This window comes from Salvelinus alpinus, chromosome 8 (genome assembly GCF_045679555.1).
Source record: "Salvelinus alpinus chromosome 8, SLU_Salpinus.1, whole genome shotgun sequence".
Taxonomy (NCBI): Eukaryota; Metazoa; Chordata; class Actinopteri; order Salmoniformes; family Salmonidae; genus Salvelinus; species Salvelinus alpinus.
In genome coordinates, this window is record NC_092093.1 from 41,352,020 (window position 1) to 41,368,378 (window position 16,359).

Below are 16,359 nucleotides of genomic sequence, written 5' to 3' on the forward strand. Positions count from 1 at the left end.
ATGTCAGTTGTTGAACATAATACTTCTATTTGCAATAGCAATTTATGATCTATGCAGTTGAGGAATATGCAATGTACCAACACTACATGTAGGACGGACATAAGACATTCCCACATATAGTATTTGTTTTTTAAATGTATTTTTTATTTCACCTTTATTTAACCAGGTAGGCCAGTTGACAACAAGTTCACATTTACAACTGCGACCTGGCCAAGATAAAGCAAAGCAGTGTGACACAAACAACAACACAGTTACACATGGAATAAACAAATGCACAGTCAATAACACAATAAAAAAGTCTAGATATAGTGTGTGTAAATGAAGTAAGATTAGGATAGGTAAGGCAATAAATAGGCCGTAGTGGGGAAATAATTACAATTTCGCAAATTAACACTGGAGTGATAGATGTGCAGAAGATTAATGTGTAAGTAGAGATACTGGGGTGCAAAGGAGCAAAATAAAAATAAAAATATAAATAAAATAAATAACAATATGGGGATGAGGTAGTTGGATGGGCTATTTACAGATGGGCTATGTACAGGTGCAATGATCTGTAAGCTGCTCTGATAGCTGATGCTTAAAGATAGTGAGGGAGATGAGTCTCCAGCTTCAATGATTTTTGCAATTCGTTCCAGTCATTGGCAGCAAAGAACTGTAAGGAAAGGCGGCCAAAAGAGGAATTCGCTTTGCGGGTGACCAGTGAGATATACCTGCTGGAGCGCGTGCTACGAGTGGGTGCTGCTATGGTGACCAGTGAGCTGAGATAAGGTGTACCTCAGAGATTAAAAGCTGCACGGTTGCCTTCCATGTAGGGAGCATTTCTATTAAATATGACATCTTGCTGATGCCTGTATGGAGCTCTCATTAAGATGACTCTCTGAAGCAGAAAATGCACTACCCAACTGGTGTGTTGTTTTCTTTCCCTTTACGTGTGACAGAAACACTTAAAGAAGGCTCAGCATCACTGAAGTCATTCCACAAGAATCCCTAGAGGCCTCTTCGTTCATTACCATGTTCAATGATGTGTTGTTGTTGCTTATCGTGTGTGGATCAGCAAATGAGAAGTGACTGTTTCATGACATCATCACTGGAGTGCCAGCCCATTTTTCTATCCTCTCCTATAGCCTAAATATAGATGTCATCATGCCACTCCTTTTGATGTATTTGTGATACAAGCATTCTACTCATCCCTCGAGCGTCGATTCATTGACATGGTTGTGACAGTGATTTCAGTTCCCATGCCACTCTTCCACTGGTATAGAATGCATGAGTTGACATTCAGTCGCGATAAGACCTCAAGTAGGTTTTCTGTTTCGATAAAGAGACGATTATCAAAGCATTGTTATGAGAGCATAACTTTTTCCAAAGCCATTTAATCAAAAGGTTTTTGGTCACATACACACAGTTAGCAGATGTTATTGTGAGTGTAGTGAAATGCTTATGCTTCTAGATCCGACAGTGCAGCAGTATCTAACAAGTAATATCTAACAATTCCACAACAAAACCTAATATCTAACAAATTCCACAACAAAGCCTAATACACACACTCTAGTAAAGTAATGGGATGAGAATATATAAGTATAAAATATATGGATGAGCAGTGACAGAGCTAGATAGTGTAGGATACAGTATACAGTATATACATATGAGATAAGTAATGCGAGATATGTAAACATTCTTAAAGTGGCTATATTAAAGTGACTAGTGTTCCATTTATTAAAGTGGCCAATGATATCAAATCTGTAGCTAGGCAGCCGCCTCTCTGTGCTAGTGATGGCTGTTTAACAATCTGAAGGCCTTGAGATAGAAGCTGTTTTTCAATCTCTTTTTCCCAGCTTTGATGCACCTGTACTGACCTCGCCTTCTGAATGGAAGCGGGGTGAACAGGCAGTGGCTCGGGTGGTTATTGTCCTTGATTATCTTTTTTGCCTTCCTGTGACATCGGGTGTTGTAGGTGTCCTGTAGGGCAGGTAGTTTGCCCCCGTTGATGCGTTGTGCGGACGGCACCACCCTCTGGAGAGCCTTACGGTTGTGGGCGGTGCAGTTGCCGTATCAGGCGGTGATACAGCCCGACAGGATGCTCTCAATTGTGCACCTGTAAAAGTTAGTGAGGGTTTTCGGTGACAATTTCACAATTTTTCAGCCTCCTGAGGTTGAATCGGTGCAGTTGAGCCTTCTTCACCACACTGTCTGTGTGCGTGGACCATTTCAGTTTGTCGGTGATATGTACACAGAGGAACTTAAAACGTTCCATCTTCTCCACTGCTGTCCCGTCAATGTGGAAAGGGAGGGGCGCTCCCTTTGCTGTTTCCTGAAGTCCACGATCATCTCTTTTGTTTTGCTCACCGAGTCAGCGTATACGTCAGTGTTGTTCTCTGAGGCTACCCGGAACATATCCCAGTTCACGTGAATGAAGCAATCTTGAAGCGTGCAATCCGATTGGTCAGACCAGTGTTGGATAGACCTAAGCACGGGCGCTTCCTGTTTTAGTTTCTGCCTATAGGAGGGGAGCAACAAGATGGAGTCATTGTCAGATTTGCCAAAAGGAGGTCTGGGGAGGGCTTTGTATGCATTGCGGAAGTTAGGGTAGCAATGGTTGAGCGTGTTACTCACTCGTGTACTGCAATCAATATGCTGATAGAATTTAGGTAGCCTTGTTCTCAAATTAGCTTCTTCCTTGCTGAGCGGCCTTTCAGATTATGTCGATATAGGACTCGTTTTACTGTGGATATAGATACTTTTGTACCTGTTTCCTCCAGCATCTTCACAAGGTCCTTTGCTGTTGTTCTGGGATGGATTTGCACTTTTCGCACCAAAGTACGTTCGTCTCTAGGAGACAGAATGCGTCTCCTTCCTGAGCGGTATGACGGCTGCGTGGTCCCATGGTGTTTATACTTGCGTAGTATTGTTTGTACAGATGAACGTGGTACCTTCAGGCATTTGGAAATTGCTCCCAAGGATGAACCAGACTTGTGGAGGTCTACAATTTATTTTCTGTGGTCTTGGCTGATTTATTTTAATTTCCCCATGATGTCAAGCAAAGAGGCACTGAGTTTGAAGGTGGGCCTTGAAATACATCCACAGGTACACCTCCAATTGACAAAAATTATGTCAAATAGCCTATCAGAAGCTTCTAAAACCATGACATAATTTTCTGGAATTTTCCAAGCTGTTTAAAGGCACAGTCAACTTCGTGTATGTAAACTTCTGACCCACTGGAATTGTGATACAGTGAATTATAAGTGAAATAATCTGTCTGTAAACAATTGTTGGAAAAATTACTTATAGTTTGTTAACAATACATTTGTGGAGTGGTTGAAAAACTAGTTTTAATGACTCCAACCTAAGTGTATGTAAACCTCCGACTTCAACTGTAAATTGCAATTATTCTCGAATGAGCGGCCGTTCATGTGCAAAGGTTTAGCATTTCAATTAATATAATTATTAACCTTGTACAGTGAATCCCTTTTGTCTTTCCCTCTCCTTCTCAGTCCTCACCCCTTTCCTTTGTCTACCAATCCGCCATATCGGCTTCGTCCGCTAGGGACTTTTTCTTTGTATCATGTAGTAGCCCAAATATGTACTGTTTGTTTATGTATTTCTGTGATTATTGAGTTAGATAGTAAATAAATAATTAAGCCAATTGGTATATCGCTGATTCATCATTTAGGCTTGGGTTTGTGCAGATATCCAAGGGTTTGCGATGTTCAGTAATGAGAACTGATGAGGTAATAATAATTCATTAATAAGCGACTATTTTGATAAGATATGAAAATATCTGAAGAGTCGAATTCGGGAAATAGAGACTAGAGCAAAAAATATGTGGTGCTCCGACTTCCTAGTTAATTAAAGTTTACATGATCAGTTTAATCACGTATTAATAACACATAGAAAATTGATTTGATAAAATAAGTCTCCACATTTAATAATAGTCCAGACACGACAGTGTGTTTATTTCAATTGTTTAACTGTACTAGAATGCTTAAAAGGCTGCAAAATCTTTTAATATCGGTTATCGGTATCAGGTTTTTTTGGCAAGGAAAATATCAGATATCGGTGTCAGCCCAAAATTTGATATCGGTGCATCCCTAATAGAAAACACACACGTAGTTGCCAAATCTACAAAATAGCAAAATGAGATAATCATAAAATAACTAGGTAAGATACTCAAGTGAGAGAGTGGTGAGGAGCACTCCCCTCTTTCCTTCCTCAGAGAACTCTGCAGAACAACTTGGCAGAACAGTCTTTGTTTCCGCAACGGTCTTAGTTTTGCAGACGAGACCACCACGGACACAACCGCTGCTTACAGCGGCCGCTGAGAAACCAGGGGAGACTGAAGTACTAGCACTAATTGGTAATTGCCTAGCAGAGGTGAAGAGCACACCTCCCTGGTTGTGAGTTGGTTGTGAGATGACATTACAGGACAATGTTTCCTGAACGTTATTAGAACGTGTTCAGTTATGCATGGGCTTGCGGGAAACATTCAGACATGGTGAAAGGCAAACTTTTTCTTCATGACATCATGTCTGTCACGATCTTGTTGACGTGAAAGAGAGGACCAAGGCGCAACATGACTTGAATACATCTTCTTTAATTATAACGACGAAGATGAACACGTAACACTTAACACACTAACCAAACAACAAACGTGAAACCTAAAACGCAAGTGCACACACAAACTACTTACGTCGACATGTACAATGACCCACAAACAGCTAAAGCCTATGGCAGCCTTAAATATGGCTCCCAATTAGAGACAACAGACATCAGCTGTCTCTAATTGAGAACCCATTCCGGCCACCATAGACTTTCCTAGTAAACTACACACCCATAGACACAGCTAGATACATACACTCAACACAAAACCATAAACTACAACCAACACCCCCTCTACCATATAATACCCCAAAATACACACATACCCCATGTCACACCCTGACCTAACTAAAATAATAAATAAAACAAATAATACTAAGGCCAGGGCGTGACAATGTCAGTGTTCCAGAGATGGCTCAGTGCAGTTGTGAACAAAACAAACATCAGAAAAGTGCTATCTTAACCATCCAACATATTCTGGAAAAAAAAGCTTTGTTATTGCTTAGTAGGCACCATCTCTTTGCAGTTCTGTCAGAGGGGACACAGTAAAATGTCAGCAGCACAGGTAGTTTGTGAGACTCTGCATGCCCAGAGTTGCACTTGGCTCCCTGTTTCTGACTGACGGATGTGCCGTCGTGAATATTCACGAGGAGGACGGACATCAGACAACGGCACAGAGAGAGCAGAGAGGCGAGGAGAAAGGTGACAGAAGCTCAGCAGACACACCGTAATGTTAAGAGACCAAAATGCCCAAAGTGCCGATCCAGTTGGTCTAGAAGGGAGGAGTTCTCTTTTCAAAGAACACTTTCAATAGCTGAAGAAGGAAAGGAAATCATCTTTCTTGGAGATTGAGAGGTGTCTGTCAACATTTGGTTTTGCGCAGTCCCAATAGACTGCGATTGCAGTAGTTGTATTGATAGTTCAAATGGGAATTACAATGCAGAAAAAGGGGATGCAATGTTCTGAAAATTGGAAGTGTTTTATAGAAGTTATGCTTACCTCAAATGAAATGGTGTGAAGTATTATTTTCCATACTGGACTAGGTAGCGCTTCATTACCCTTCAGTACCTCACTGAATTGCCTGTCACTCCCATCTGATCATTGATGAATCAATGTCTTTGCATTTCTCCAGAAACAAATATGTGTCAGACCCACAATGTATTTACAAGATACACTCTTATAACCACATATTCACCTCTACCTAAATAATCACTGCATTCCCCGCCCACAGTCATCCCACTGGGCACACCAACGTTTGGCGAGTTTACTACTCGCCAACGTCCAGTCTCTTGACAATAAGGTAGACGAAATCCGAGCAAGGGTTGCCTTCCAGAGAGACATCAGAGATTGTAACGTTCTTTGTTTCACGGAAACGTGGCTCACTCGAGACACGCTATCGGAGTCGGTACAGCCACCTGGTTTCTTCACGTATCGCGCCGACAGAAACAAACATCTCTATGGTAAGAAGAAGGGCAGGGGGGTATGCCTTATGATTAACGAGACGTGGTGTGATCATAACAACATACAGGAACTCAAGTCCTTTTGCTCACCTGACCTAGAATTCCTTACAATCAAATGTCGACCGCATTATCTACCAAGAGGATTCTCTTCGATTATAAACACAGCCGTATATATCCCCCCCAAGCAGACACATCGATGGCCATGGGTCTCGACCCCTCCCTGTGCAACTGGGTCCTGGACTTCCTGACGGGCCGCCCCCAGGTGGTGAGGGTAGGAAACAACATCTCCACCCCGCTGATCCTCAACACTGGGGCCCCACAAGGGTGCGTTCTCAGCCCTCTCCTGGTCTCCCTGTTCACCCATGACTGTGTGGCCATGCACGCCTCCAACTCAATTATCAAGTTTGCAGACGACAGTACAGTGGTAGGCTTGATTACCAACAATGACGAGACGGCCTACAGGGAGGAGGGGAGGGCCCTCGGAGTGTGGTGTCCGGAAAATAACCTCACACTCAACGTCAACAAAACAAAGGAGATGATCGTGGATTTCAGGAAACAGCAGAGGGAGCACCCCCCTATCCACATCAACGGGACAGTAGTGGAGAAGGTGGAAAGTTTTAAGTTCCTCGGCGTACACATCATGGACAAACTGAAATGGTCCACCCACACAGACAGCGTGGTGAAGAATGCGCAACAACTTCTCTTCAACCTCAGGAAGCTGAAGAAATTCGGCTTGTCACCAAAAGCACTCACAAACTTCTACAGATGCACAATCAAGAGCATCCTGTCAGGCTGTATTACCGCCTGGTACGGCAACTGCTCCGCCCACAACCGTAAGGCTCTCCAGAGGGTAGTGAGGTCTGCCCAACGCATCACCGGGGGCAAACTATCTGCTCTCCAGGACACCTACACCACCCGATGTCACAGGAAGGCCAAAAAGATCATCAAGGACAACAACCACCCGAGCCACTGCCTGTTCACCCCGCTATCATCCAGAAGGCGAGGTCAGTACAGGTGCATCAAAGCTAGGACCGAGAGACTGAAAAACAGCTTCTATCTCAAGGCCATCAGACTGTTAAACAGCCACCACTAACATTGAGTGGCTGCTGCCAACATACTGACTCAATCTCTAGCCACTTTAATAATAAAAAATTGGATGTAATATATGTATCACTAGTCACTTTAAACTATGCCACTTAAGTTTACATACCCTACACTACTCATCTCAAATGTATATACTGTACTCTATACCATCTACTGCATCTTGCCTATGCCGTTCGGCCATCGCTCATCCATATATATTTTTATGTACATATTCTTACTCATTCCTTTACACTTGTGTGTATGAGGTAGTTGTTGTGAAATTGTTAGATTACTTGTTAGATATTACTGCATGGTTGGAACTAGAATCACAAGCATTTCACCACACTCGCATTAACATCTGCAAACCATGTGTATGTGACAAATAAAATTTGATTTGATTTGAAATGTTGGTAATAGTTGGTTGAGACGTCGATCAATGAGATGTCAACCTTTATTCACCCACTCAAATAGACAGGCAGAAAATTGTTGAATTCCCAAAGTGTTATTCAACCATCTAAAAGCATAACCAAATTTTTATGGAATAACAATGCCTGATTTTTTGTTTTAGTTGGCATCTAAATGTGTTATTACTGCACCTTCAACCATTTTAAAACACAACAAAGCTCAAATGGGACTAAAACGTGTTATCCCTGTGCTTCATCTAATAGCACAGCAAATGACCAGGCTTGTAGTTGAGATTACATGAATGCTGTTCAAGATTCTGCACAGATTATTATAGCAGTTGGGAAGATCTCCACAGACCGGCGGCTTTTGCATGCTATCCTGAACATGCACGCTTTCTATAATTACTGTACATACATAGGAAGATATTCAGTAACAGTAACCTCAAAATGTGGCCATGGATGTGTTACTCATTTGAAGATTGAATAAATACTCTTACATTAGTTTGTAAAATAGCCTTAACTTTCGGCTATTTACTGTATTACAAAAGTAATATTGAATCGTGTTTGGTTGACAACGCAACCAAATATTAACATTTAAAGGAAATGTACTGTATCTAGTGCTTGAATAGTTTCATCTGAGCCACTGGCTTAATCCTATTCTTAAATTTAGATTTTTTTGGTTGAAGTGGAGATGTGAACCCAACATATTAATTTGTAGACAAACTGGAATTTAAGCCAGACTAAGTCAGTAGCACAGATGGAACTATCCAAGCAGAAGATGCGTCTCCTTCAAATGTTGACATTTGGTCTTGACAACCAAACTCAATTCAATATCCAGTTTGTTAACAAATGAAATCAAGATAAAATAAAATGGTATTGGTCACAAACACATATTTTGCAGATGTTATTGCGGGTGTAGCGAAATGCTTGTTTAATTGATATGTTGGATTCACATCTCAACCAAAAATTCAAAGTTAAAGAATAGTAACAGATAGAATAGAAATCCAGATCATTCCAAAGGGTTCAGCCACTGTAGGCTGACTAGGTACATTGGGTCACGAGAATAATTACAACTTAGGTAGTTCCCGTCGGATAACCATTTGACAACGTCTAGGGCTGGTTTCCCAGGCACAGATCCCGGACTAGTCCTGGACTAAAAGCACTCTCAGTGGAGATTCTCTGTTGAGCATGTTTTTTAGTTCAAGAGTAGGCTTAATCTGGGTCCAGGAAATCATACATTTGTTTTGAGCAACGAGGTCCTTCAATGATGAACACCATCAGCTACTGTATGGGTAATGCACCAATGACATACTGTATGAAACCCGAACTCCAATGCTAGCCTCAATTTTCCCCCTTCCATCATAGTAGCCCGCACGACAGTCAATAGTGGCATTTCTTGCATTTTTAACCAGCCACATGAATGTAGGTCACCAGAGATGTTTTATAAGAGCGTAATTATCTTGAATAATCAATCCTTCACCCCTTACTCTGCTAGGGAGAGGGGCCAGTTGTGCATAGAAAGTGTGCCCTGCTATTCTTCTATTGGCAGGATACATCTGGGATGGTTCTATTCCAGGGTAGAGCTGTTTCAATTGTAGCATGGTATACCATGCTCACTGTCAGTGTCTGCTAGCCTGTCTGTGTCTGTGTCCCATCTAGGGACAGGTGTTGAATATTAGCATGCGCTATACATGCTAATGGTACGAGGGCTGATTGTTTATTCAATGTGTCAATTTGGTTACACCTATCCCTATCCAAATAAACTGTCTCGTGATGGATTTGCGAGGGCTATCATAGACATTTCTGTGGCTGTGTAAGTGTGTTTGCGTTTGGCTGCGACCGCATGACCTTGAGCGATGCAAAGCAACGTTTTCTGTGGCAGGAGAGACTGGGGCAGAGAAAGAGATGTTCAGAGTCAGTGATTCTAAAGAGCGCTTGCTGTTAATCAACACAGAGTTTTGAAGGGGGGCTGAGGCTTCTCACCATACATTTCCCCTTATCACACACACTCCCCATCCCCCACACAATCTGCTGTAGCAGCGGCTTCGTTAGCAGGTGATTTTAAGGTAGCCACAATGACAGCCCTTGGTGTCAGTTGAACATGCGACCCCCCGATAAACACAAGGCGAAGGGTCCTCCTTAAGAATGAAGGCTGAACTGAAACCTTCATGGCTTCATTGAAGCTACCTCAGTGTAGGCTGCAATAGATCAGAGTGTTACGCGTTGGATTACGTAACGCCACAAGGGTGCGTTCTGAGCCCTCTCCTATTGTACACTGTGATTAAGACAAGCTTTATGCCTCATGTCAGAAGAGTGCTGCTAATATGCTAAATGGTGGCCTCCCTTATCTCTTGGCCCCTGCATATGGACTATTTAGCTCTAGCTTTGCATTGAAACATCCTCACTTTTGCACAATGCTAAAATTGTGTGCTCAGCTCATCTTGTGGATAACAAGATCCCCGGTGGATCAAGTGAAAGTGCAGTTGGCAGATGCACAGATTCCCTATTGCGTAATACTCCCTCTCTCTCAAACACACACGCATAAGCTCAGTGGGGGTCAGGCATGATGTAGGGACGATTTGATTGGAGCGATATAATAGAGCTCAGGTCCTTCCAGTAGGTAGTTCCGCCATGATCACGCACTGTGAGGTAAGGAATCCACTCAAATCACTACGCTGTCCGCCTGTCCCACACCGGACTCATGCCACCCCTCATTTTTGTAGTGTGTGTGTGTATGTGAGGTATGTACGAGTGATACCACGAAACATTCCATCCTTCTGAGAAAGATTCTGCTTGGACTCTTCCTCTGATTCAGCCTCTTCCATGGCTGGTGTCACTCACCCTTCACGTGACTTCGGACACAGATGGTGCTCTTATCACGGGCTAGCTGATGTGCTAAAGCGCCCTGATGCACTGAATTAATCATTTTAGCTGCTTCACAGAGCCCACTGGCCTTCTGGCCATCCTCGCTACCCAGGACATTCTGTGGCAACACTGCAGACGAGGTGTCATGTGGTCTGCACTTGCTTCTGCGTCCAAAATGGCACCCTATTCTCTATGTACAGTATTGCACGACTTTCTTCCAGGGCCCATAGGGCTCTACTCTAAAAGTAGTGCACTATGTATGGAATAGGCTGCCTTTTGGTTACAGCTGGGAATTCACCTTATTTAAGAACCCGGAAACTAAACAATGTCTGAACGTTCTGTTTTGTGGAGGACTTCCATTGGGGCGTTCTTGCTGTTTTGCGAACGTTAGCTAGCTACGTCAAAATGTCGTGGGATCATACCAAGACAAACCTTTCAAAGTCGAATGGCAAGTCTGTGCCACATCTGCGGATTATTCAAGAGTGGGAGGATGATATGAAAAAAATGGCCACATATCAGCTACGAAGACATCTTCAGTTATTTTGTCTTGTCTCTCAGTGTGGATGGGTCAGAGATGAGTAGCTACAAAAGCACAGAGGCAAATCAATACCTCCGCAGTGACAAAGCTGGTGCTTATTCACTGTCTTGAGGATGACAACTTGGTGTTCCTCAATGCAGATGTCCAGCCCAGTCAGAGTAAAACACAGCATCATTCTGCCTCGGTTCTTGTAATCTGTTGGCACGGTGGAGACTGTAGGGTGTTCATGTGTTGCAGGGCAGGGGAAGTCTTACAGTCATGCAGCTGCAATACTATGGAAGGTAGCTAACTCGCTGGCTTTTTGTTTATCATAACTTGCCCTTTCTATAACTGATACATTTGACGTTAGCTAGTTACTTAGCTAGCTAGCTAATTGTGATGATACCTGCGGGTTTAGTCTGGAGAGTAACGGTTAGAGGCACAGTAGTGAGTGTCAAGGAGCCATGACTTTCTGCAAGCCCAGATAGAGTGTTAAACTCTCAAGAAGTTCTAGAAATCAAATGTCCTGTTCCGAGTAAGTGTGAGTCTCTGACTGAACTCTTCTCTGGCTAACTCACTGACGTGAAGCTGGTAGATGGGGTTCCTCAGCTGCAACCTAATGGAGCCTGTGGGTACTACATGCAGGTGCAAATGGGCATGCTCCAGGACTGGAGAGAAATGGGCATGCTCCAGGACTGGAGAGAAATGGGCATGCTCCAGGACTGGAGAGAAATGGGCATGCTCCAGGACTGGAGAGAAATGGGCATGCTCCAGGACTGGAGAGAAATGGGCATGCCCTAGGACTGGAGAGAAATGGGCATGCTCCAGGACTGGAGAGAAATGGGCATGCTCCAGGACTCTCCAGGACTGGAGAGATGCAAACTGCTGTCTGGGCTCCATCTGAGCAGGTTATCTTTTTTTTTTTTACCCTTTTTTCTCCCCAGTTTTGTGGTATCCAATTGGTAGTAGTTACAGTCTTGTCTCATCGCTGCAACTCCCGTACGGACTCGAGAGAGGCGAAGGTCGAGAGCCATGCGTTCTCCGAAACACAACCCAACCTAGCCGCACTACTTCTTGACACAATGCACATCCATCCCGGAAGCCAGCTGCACCAATGGGTCGGAGGAAACATCGTACACCTGGCAACCTGGTCAGCGTACACTGCACCCAGCCCGCCACAGGAGTCGGGCTGGGTGCAGTGTATGAGACAGCGATGAGACAAGGATATCCCTACCGGCCAAACCCTCCCTAACCCGGACGACGCTGGGCCATTTGTGCGTCGCCCCATGGACCTCCCGGTCGCGGCCGGCTGCGACAGAGCTTGGGCTCGAACCCAGAATCTCTGGTGGCACAGCTAGCACTGCGATGCAGTGCCTTAGACCACTGCGCAACCCGGGAGGCCGAGCAGGTTGTTATTGATGTGCCTTTTGATGTGAAGTTCTGTACTAATGTTATCCCTAAATTGAAGGCATTGTATTTCACACATATGATGCCAAGGATAGTAGATGAGTTACAGTCATGCAGAATAACTGTGGTCCAAATATATTCATCTATGCGGTATCTAAGGTCCTAATACTTCTGTTTTTATATTTTTTCCCTTGTGATTCCTCTTATTAATTCCTATACACTTGTGTGTATAAGGTAGTTGTTGTGAAATTGTTAGATTACTTGTTAGATATTACTGCATGGTCGGAACTAGAAGCACAAGCATTTCGCTACACTCGCATTAACATCTGCTAACCATGTGTATGTGACAAATAACATTTGATTTGATTTGATTAGTTAGGCTGTTGATTGTGGCTTGTGGAATGTTGTCCCACTCCTCTTCAATGGCTGTGTGAAGTTACTTGATATACTTGATATTGGCCAGAACTGGAGTACGCTGTTGTACACGTCAATCCAGAGCATACCAAACATGATGAATGGGTGACAGGCCATGGAAGAACTGCAGTCCATGGAATTGTGTACAGATCCTTGTGACATTGGGACGTGCATTATTATGCTGAAATATGAGGTGATGGCGGGCAGATGAATGGCACGATAATGGGCCTCAGGATCTCATCACGGTATCTCTGCATTCAAATTGCCATCAATAAAATGTAATTGTGTTCGTAGCTTATTCCTGGCCATACCATAACCCCACCACCACCATGGGGCACTCAGCAAACTGCTCGCCCACACGACGCCAAGTTGCTCGCCCACACGACGGTTGTGAGGCCGGTTGGACTTACTGCCAAGTTCCCTAAAACGATGCTGGAGGCAGCTTATGATAGAGAAATGAACATTAAATTGTCTTGCAACAGCTCTGGTGGACATTCCTGCATTCGGAATGCCAATTGCACGCTCCATCAAAACTTGAGACATCTGTGGCATTGTACTGTGAGACAAAACTCCACAGCACAAGGTGCACCTGTGTAATCAGCTTCTTGATATGCCACACTTGTCAGGTGGATGGGACTATTTTGACATAGGAGAAATGCTCGATAACAGGGATGTAAACAACTTTGTGCACAACATTTGAGAGAAATAAGCTTTTTGTTCATATGGAACATTTCTGGGATCTTTTACTTCAGCTCATGAGACCAACACTTGACATGTTGCGTTTATATTTTTGTTCAGTGTATTTAGTAACTCAGTCTCATTCTTATTTCTTTCATGGGATTTGCTCAACCTCCTATGTTTGTTTTAAAGGTGCACTAAGCAGAAATCCCTCCGCCATTGTTTGCTAAATTCTAATAGTTCACAAAACAGGCTCTACAAGTTTAGTGTAGAGCCTCATTGTACCATCTAAACCGCTAATAAATATATTTTCCATAAGCAAAAATATTGTATTTTCAGCTGTTTGAAGCTGGTGTACAAAACCGAAGGTAAAAGATGCAAAAACTAAACTTAAGAACGGGAAGCATAGAAATAGTGTGCATGAACAGCTCTGCTGCTTCTTAGACTTGCTTTCAATGAAAATGACCGATCTATAACTCACATTTCTATGTGAATTAGGTCGGGTTGCCCAGTTTCTATAATGTGTTTTTATGAGGCGCTTCAACAACCAAATTCATTTTCTATCAATGGTTAATAAAGGATAATGTGACTTGATATGGGCAGAGGAGCTAGCTATAAAGTATTTTTAGCAGGAGCATATTATTTCTCCATCTCTGCTCTGCCTCCACTCTCCTCCCCTCCTCTCCACAAAGCGACATTCACTTCCTCCTCTGGTCACCTTCATCCGTCTGCTACCCAGTTCCTGCAAGCCTTGCGGCAGTCCGAGGGCGGAAAAAGCTATCTTTCCTTCTGAATTGATTCCGGCTCTGTGGCGGTAAATAGAGCTCTGACTCATCATACATGTCAGCATGGCACTAGTCTGTCTGTCTGAGTCTATGTATGTCTGCCTGTCATGTTATGACAGTTATACACTGTCTGTCTGTTTGACTCTGTGTATGTACAGTATATCTGTCTGTCTGTCGGTCGGTCGGTCGGTCGGTCGGTCGAGCTGGACAGCTCAAGATCCAACTGTCCTTCCCTGCTTCATTACCCCCTCCTCCTCTCCACCTCTCTCTCTCTCAAACTACCATTCATCACCTCCTGCATTTGCATATGAACTCTGAGCCACTGTTTTAAATGAAACATTGGGCTCCATTGTTGCCATGAGAACAAAAGCAGCAGTGACTTAATGCCTTCTCCTCTCTCAGCATCCCCTCTTTGCCTCTTACCCCCAGGCTACCTGCCTGCCTACTTTGGGTTCACCAGTTACAGTCAGACGCTCTTGGTTATTAAAATATGATTTTTTTATTTTTTTATTTCACCTTTATTTAACCAGGTAGGCTAGTTGAGAACAAGTTCTCATTTACAACTGCGACCTGGCCAAGATAAAGCAAAGCAGTTCGACACATACAACAACACAGAGTTACACATGGAATAAACAAACATACAGTCAATAATACAGTAGAAAAAGTCTATATACAGTGTGTGTGCAAATGAGGTAGGATAAGGGAGGTAAGGCAATAAATAGGCCATGGTGGCGAAGTAATTACAATCTAGCAATTAAACACTGGAATGGTAGATAGATGTGCAGAAGATGAATGAGCAAGTAGAGATACTGGGGTGCAAAGGAGCAAAATAAATAAATAAATAACAATATGGGGATGAGGTAGTTGGATGGGCTATTTACAGATGGGCTATGTACAGGTGCAGTGATCTGTGAGCTGCTCTGACAGCTGGTGCTTAAAGATAGTGAGGGAGATATGAGTCTCCAGCTTCAGTGATTTTTGCAGTTCGTTCCAGTCATTGGCAGCAGAGAACTGGACGGAAAGGCGGCCAAAAGAAGAATTGGCTTTGGGGGTGACCAGTGAGAAATACCTGCTGGAGCGCGTGCTACGGGTGGGTGCTGCTATGGTGACCAGTGAGCTGAGATAAGGCGGGGCTTTACCTAGCAGAGACTTATAGATGACCTGGAGCCAGTGGGTTTGGCGACGAGTATGAAGCGAGGGCCAGCAAACGAGAGCGTACAGGTCGCAGTGGCGGGTAGTATATGGGGCTTTGGTGTCAAAACGGATGGCACTGTGATAGACTGCATCCAATTTGTTGAGTAGAGTGTTGGAGGCTATTTTGTAAATGACATCGCCAAAGTCGAGGATCGGTAGGATGGTCAGTTTTACGAGGGTATGTTTGGCAGCATGAGTGAAGGATGCTTTGTTGCGAAATAGGAAGCCGATTCTAGATTTAATTTTGGATTGTAGATGCTTGATGTGAGTCTGGAAGGAGAGTTTACAGTCTAACCAGACACGTAGGTATTTGTAGATGTCCACATATTCTAAGAGGACCGTCAAGAGTAGTGATGCTGGACGGGTGGGTAGGTGTGGGCAGCGATCGGTTGAAGAGCATGCATTTAGTTTTACTTGCATTTAAGAGCAGTTGGAGGCCACGGAAGGAGTGTTGTATGGCGTTGAAGCTCGTTTGGAGGGTTGTTAACACAGTGTCCAAAGAAGGGCCAGAGGTATACAGAATGGTGTCGTCTGCGTAGAGGTGGATCAGAGAATCACCAGCAGGAGGAGCGACATCATTATCTTCCTTTCCTAAAAACCTTTCTGGTTTTCTACCAGACGAGTGCTCTGAAGAGCATGTGCTCACACGGTGTGCCAGGTGGGCCAGCCGTGAGTGCTTTTGGGAAAGAGCATCCTCGTTATGTGGTCATCCATTGTTTCCCTCGCTGCTATTTGCCATCCCTTCCCTCTCAATGTGAAGTAGTGATGATTCAAATGTAGAGGGGAAGTAGAATGGGTGATTCATGCCATGGGATGATACAATCTGGGCCTTTTCTGTCTAATAGCAAATGGGAGGATCTCTTAATTCAAATGGTGTGAAGTTGAAATGCATATTCATAGCAAAGACCTTGATATAAAACCCATGAACAGCGTGTACTGTATGTCATCAATGCTAT